The sequence below is a fragment of the Salvia splendens genome, chromosome 11 (genome assembly GCF_004379255.2).
Source record: "Salvia splendens isolate huo1 chromosome 11, SspV2, whole genome shotgun sequence".
Classification (NCBI taxonomy): Eukaryota; Viridiplantae; Streptophyta; class Magnoliopsida; order Lamiales; family Lamiaceae; genus Salvia; species Salvia splendens.
The window spans coordinates 34,733,327-34,740,382 of NC_056042.1; the positions used below are offsets into that span (position 1 = coordinate 34,733,327).

The window sequence follows — 7,056 nt, forward strand, 5'->3', positions numbered from 1 at the left end:
CAAATCTGATGGAGTTTGTGTCCTTATTATGTACCCGATCGACAATTTTCTGTTGGGTCTAGGTTGGGCTGGATGACACGAGTTTTAATGTGGAATTGGTAAAGTAAGAGAAAAGTGAAAAAAGTAAGAGAGAAGTAGTGTTAATGGAATGTGAGGTCCATATTATTAGTAAGAGAGACGGGAAAAAAGTAAGAGAGAAATAGTGTTAGTGGAATGTGGGGTCCATATTATTAGTAAGAGAGAAGGAAAAGAGTAAGAGAGAAGTTGTTGAAAACTTTCCTTTTTTAGTGGACAACCAAAAATGGCAAATGTGCTCTATTTTTTGTGGACGGAGGGAGTATAATGATTTCAATTTTTTATTTTTTTTATTATACTTAGTTTTATTTTCCCTGTTCATTTAAATAAGAATTAATTGTGTAAATCAGGTTTAATCAGATTATATCTGGTTTGAATAGCGTAAAATAGATTCGTGCCGTTTAGGTCATATTGTATTGTTACGGGCACAAATGGTGAGTTGGTCGTGTTGATCTAATAATGAACCAACCTGCACTATTTCTTACCCTACACTATTATCTATCTAATAAGTACAGTATAAAGTTCGAAGGTTTTTTACAAAAAATTTTTTTCTCTTTACGCAAGGATGATATAAAAGATCGAGATGTGAGACAAAATATGTTGATTTTTTGTAGGACAAAAAAAAAAAAAAAGTAAGTCTTGAGTCTACAACTTATTGTTTTACAACATAATACATGCAAACACAATGTGATCCTTTTAGGGCGTACATTAGTTGAAGTATGCTTGCATTCACATTATCTTTGTTATTTATTTATATAGATTGTTATGATTTGATGTGTGAAATATATGTTTAAAGAATTAAGCAGAAAGAGATAGGGATAAAATCATTATCTGGTTATTAGTTTCTCATAAATCGAACCCTTCTCCGTAAGACTGTCCACAATCTAATAGATTGGGAGTTGGGAGGGAGGGAGCAAGTTACAAATATTTAAATTATGATCTAACGACTGACATAATCTTGGTATCAATCCGGTCATCGTCTTCGGAATTGTGGGCTCGGTATGATAGCCGCAGGCTCATCACTGGTGGGCATGAGTTTGGGTGAACTTGTATCAAGAAAACAGACACAGACACAGACACAGACATGGACAAAAGCCACATGCCCCTTGCCTTGCTCTGCATATATCCATAAAAAAACGTTTTCATAAAATGAAGAAACGCCTCACTTATAGCTGTTTATCAATAATCAACATAAGGATTCAATTTTTATGCGTTCGCCAATGCACATAAGGAAATAAAACAATAATCTATAACTAATATAAAAAGGAAATAATACCTAAAAAAAGATTTGACCGTATAATATTTATATAAATCTTTTTAAACCACAACCAATTGAAAATTCAACTCAGATCATTGTTGGAAACACGAACCCCGACCAGTCTTCATGCCATTATTTTACTAAAATAACTAATACAACCAGGGACGGATCTATATGCACTCTACAAGGGGCAAATGGCCCACCTCATAAAAATTTATTTGTGCTATTTTGATCACTATTTTTAAATTTTTTTTGAAATACCTTTATAAATGCCCCTTTTCAAAACCTTAAAATGTCTTTGTATAGAATTTTGCTCCACTTACATAGAATTTCTGGTTCCGTCCCTGAATACAACTTTGCCTTGCTATTCATATTAATGTTACAATAACATCAATCATATACTAGCTCTAGCACTAGTATCTTTTTCTTTTTGTTTTAAGTTTCATGATTCAAGTATATAATTAAGTGGACCCTTTTTGAAAGTAGGATAGACAGAACACAATCACAACCCACACAAACATTAGAAACATTGGTGGTTGCAAAGAAAGGAAAGTACAACAAGCAAAGCTAAGAGTACAATCCTCATGGCACACTTAGACATAAGCAAAACATGTAGAGTTCCATCAAGTAGAGAGATTCCTCAGCACAACATGGGCAAGATTTTTTTCAGAAAGAAAAAGAAAAAGATGAGCTCCCAAAAATCAAACATATCAAACCAAATTTTTACACTAAACATCATTTGTGATGGGAAATATTGCAACACAAGTGTATCTAATCAAAGAGACAGCAGACAACCCTCTTCCTCAATCACATTATTTTTTCTCACCTTTCCAAAACCTAAAAAACAATTTGAAAAAAAGCAGACCCACTAAAACTAGGGCTGCATGTGGCTATAATAAGCTATAAATATAAATATGTAGTTAAAAATAATCAATCAAACAAATTGGTTTTTCAAGAAAACCCAATGGCCAAAACTGTGTGAAAGTCATCATCTTTGTGAGCTTCATTTCCTTTCCTTTTCATTCTTTCAAACTTCTCATGTAGCTTTCATGTTCTTCTGCCAAACTTCATCCTTCCTTTTTCCTTTCCCCTTTTCCCAAATGAATATATTTCCTTTCTACTTTGTGTCGAATCAACTCCATAAATCATATACAAACATGAAAATTATCATCACAAGCATAACTCTCACCCAAGTTGATGCTTCCTTTCAAGGCTTTGGCTTCTTCTTCTTCTTCTTCTTCTTCTCATCCACATTGCAGGATTCATCCATCCGATCGAACACGAGGCGTGTTCGCTTCGAGGGATTCACGGAGTAACTTCCATAATCTTGTAATTGGATAGGGGATAGAACAGGAGAGTCAATGCCTTTGGCTACATTCAATCTCTCAATCTCCATTTCTTGAAATGAATTGTAGCAAGAAATGATAGTATCCTGCAAGATTATAAATCCCATTAATTCCCCTAAACAAATACTGATAATTCATTATCAAATTTTCAGCACTCACACTATTGTAAGAGTGAAGAGGTGTCAAGCAACCAATCTTGAGGTGCAATGCATCTTTTGTCAATTCTTGGTCTAATACAAGCAATGTGGCAGCTGCTGATATCACAGATGGCCTATGACACATTATTTTTGCATCTACATTCAAAATCAAGATCAATCAACAAACAAATCCAACTTTCAAGAAAAAGGGTGACAAAAAAAGACACTAACCAACCTCTCACTGAGGCCAAAATAACTTCCTTGACTCTTGAAAGCCAGTTTTTTTGGTGGTGAATTGTTGTCACAAAACTTGCTAGCAAAGAATGTGGTGAAACTGAAAGGGGTTAAAGATCCCATTTTCCAACCCAAAGCATTCAAGACCAAAAGCTCCATCCTCTGAATCACACTGCTCTCAAAATTGTAATCTTCAACACAAAATTCAGACAATGCTGGCACCCTAATTTCCTCCACTTTGGCAGCCAGTGACAGACAAGCCATAGACAAAAGCCTCATGGCCCAAGATTGCTCTTCCTATATTCACACAAAAAACATTCAAGAAAATGAAGCCCACATTATCAAAATTGAATCTTTCCAAGCCAAAACCAACTTACATCAATAGATCTTATCGAGAGAAATCTATCAAGATATGTAACTGATGCATAAGCAGTTTCCACTCCAAATCCAAGAACTTCCCTTTTCTGCATAAAAAAAAATCCAATCTTTACCACTCATTCATCAAGAAAATCACCAAACACTACAAAGATTCAATCTTTAAATTCAAATCAAACACACACTAAATGGGTTTTGGTACAAACTCTGAGAATGTAATCAATCCCCTCCAAACGCCTCCTTTGAATCCAAGAATTCCGGAGAAGATCTTGCATTTGGGACACTCCATCTCTGATTTCTTTATCAAGAAGTGTTTGAATGTAATCATCATCATTTGCATATACTGAAATTTCTTCATCCTCTTCACCGCCTAAACTTCCCAAATCCTCTTTACATAGGAGACTACTAGGAGAGAGCATTGATTGAGAGCTACTCTCCATATTAGTGTTGTTTTTTTTTCTTGTGTTGAATTTTGTTTTACTCAAATCTAAATAAAGATTTGGGAGAGAATCTAAGGATATGTATGAAATGGCGTGGGAGAAATTTATTGCCGCGAAAACAAGCGGGTATCTCTGATAATGGTGGTCGTGTCTTCTAATTAGGCATGTGATATCATAACCATAACTACCATTATTTATTTATTTCATTGTTTTTATATGTGTTGTTGAGGTTTACATTTTAACCGTTGGTCACACTATTAGTAAGATCATCGTAACTGTCATATTTACTTTGTATTTATTTGTTGAATAATACCCTTGAATTTTGAATAGAGTCAATCAAACTGGTTTTATTATAATTAATACTCCTACCTTTGTGTTGAAATGAAACGTTTTTGAATAAAAAATCACCAAATTAATTTGGGAGTAATATTTAGGAGTGGTTAGTGAATTAACATTGGGATTTGAACTAAATTTTGCTTAATGTGAATTACAGATATTTTACGGATAGTTTGATGCAATTCGATTATTGGAATTACGGATATGTTAATCATACTCCATAATAATATAGCTTTGGTCGATTTCTTTAATAATGCATCAATGTCGTCGATTCAATAATTATATTAGCCTTTCCAAAATTTATGTGACAAAGTACCATATGGTAGACCTCAATTGCACCGTCCTTCCAACTCACATTTTGGTGATTCTTTTTCACCATTTATTCTGTAGACTATACCATAAATTGTTCGTCTTTTATAGTTATGATCAAATGTAAAACAATGGAGTATATAAAATGAATGGTATCTTTCCACCTTGTGTGGTAGTGTAATCATAGTATTTGTATCCTTATATAGTATGATCTAGTGGTTATGTTTTTGTGCGATATAGTGTCTTAATTGTTTGTTTTCAACTTTTAATTTAATTATAAAACTATATTAAATTATTACTAACATTATACTTCCCCGTTCAACCATATGAGTCACCTTTGGTGTGGATACAAGTTTTATGAAATGTAAAGAATAGTGAGTTGAAAAAGTTAGTGGAATATGAGTCACCTTTTATATTCGTTTTATAATAAAATGTAAGTGAAGTGAGTTAGTGAAATGTAAGATCTAGTTATAATTTATGGTAAAAGTGAAATGTGACTCTTATTATAAAAAGGATCGAAATGCAAAATGTGACTTTTATTATGAAACGAATGGGTACAATTTTATAAAATTACCATAAACGAGTAAGGACATGGAATTTTTTTCATTCAATTATTTTAACTATAAAAAAATAAATAAATTGTGCATTGATTTTTTTATATGTAATGTATGAATTAATGAAGTTAAAAAATACTACTCCGTAAAAATAAAATATTGCTAGAATCTCGTTTTTGCAAAAAAGAACATACGTGTAGTGATATAATTGGGTTATGGATTAATAACTGCTGCCACAATAATATAGTATGACTGGTCAAAAGATGAACATTGGTTAGAGAAGTACCATCATTTTGCGTCACTTCACTGAAATAGGCAGAGCCTTTCAAAATATGATTTTTTTTCTTAGTTCCTTCAAAAAAAATAAAAAAAAAAATTCCCAGCCATTCGAATTATAATTTTCAATTATTGGAAATAAGGACCCAATTTTTAAATAACACTCGAATAAGGAGTACATGCATGATATCATAATGTTTAAAGACTTGTACAAATTAAAATATCTGTTTTATATATAATCTATGTCATTATCAAGTACTAGTGTTATGCCCTGCGATGCACAGATATTTAATTTAATATTAATGTATATTGATTCCGTCTGTAAAAATAAAGTAGTACTAATATTTACCATCACACAAAACAAAAATTAACTTATTCACTACCTAACTTTATAGGAAACGACAATGTAATGCGTACACAATGAATAATAGTATGAAACTACATATAAAAATAAGATAATATAAATAATAAATAGTATTTGTATATAAATATTAATTTACTTAAAAGTAACTCATCAACGATACAAACTATACATAATTATGTAGCGAATAAAATGAGTATTAGACATATGACCGATACATCAATACAACAATTAATTTTAGAAATACATAATGGGCCACCAACAAAATAACAAAACTTATTGCAAACGGACAGGTATTGCCGTATTGTAACATATATACCACATAAAGTTATAAACCTACTAAAACATACACCGATTAAATCAATACATTAATATGATACAATACAAATAAACTATAATCAACCATCCATTCGTTGCCCCAAAAAAAGCCTAAAGAAGAATCCAACGCCTCCGTCATAATTGCCAGAAATTCACCGACGGTGTATGAGAAACAAAAACACCAAACTCGCACCTTCAACACTACTCATCTTCCCTTTCAATTTTACATTTGATCTATCTCTAGGTTTGTCATTTCAAAAACACAAATGCCTCGAAATTTATTATTGATGAAGTTATGCTAGACCGTACGTAGATCATTGAAGAGGATGAATTTTTCTTCTTCTAGGAAGATCACAATATTAGTAACATAACAATCACAAAAAAAAATGTGTAAAATAGATGAATATAAATGCACTACTATTGGGCATTAGTGAAGAGCAAAACCCTATTGAAAACAAATTTTTTTTCTTCAAAGAATTCAATGATCCAACGGAAGAAAGCAATAGAGAATGAATAATAAGCTAGCAACAAACATATTTATTGACAAAACATGTAATGAAACTATAGCATGTTGCAGCCAGAAATTGATATTAAATTATTATTAATACTACAATTCATAATAATATAGCAGTTAAAATCTTCTAATTTATTAATTTTATTAGACAACGTATGTCATTATTATTAAGAAATTTAATATTAAATTGTCAAAATTTTAAATGGATGCTAAAAGGAGGAGTCCTTTTCCATTGTCAAAGGAATTGGAACGATTCTTTTCTATCTATATAGGCAAAACACATCATTAGGTCTTTATACTTTGATTGTTTATTTTCAATAGGGGCCTTATTTACAAATTGTCCGTTTTATGAAGGAATTGTACTTTATATTCAATATATTTCATCCTATTTGACAGAGGTTAACTTTTTTCAGTTCTTGGTTTCGTGTCATTAAAATAATAACATCAATGTTAATTATTTAAATAGATTCCACCTAATATCCTAGTTGGAAATATGAACATAGCATAAATATAAAAAAAAAAA

General features: G+C 31.5%; 1 pseudogene; it reads right to left on the reverse strand.

Annotated features, from left to right (window-relative positions):
- Positions 1 to 2,071: 2,071 nt before the first annotated feature.
- LOC121755102 lies at positions 2,072 to 3,875 on the reverse strand (annotated as a pseudogene).
- Between the last annotated feature and the right edge of the window lie 3,181 nt (positions 3,876 to 7,056).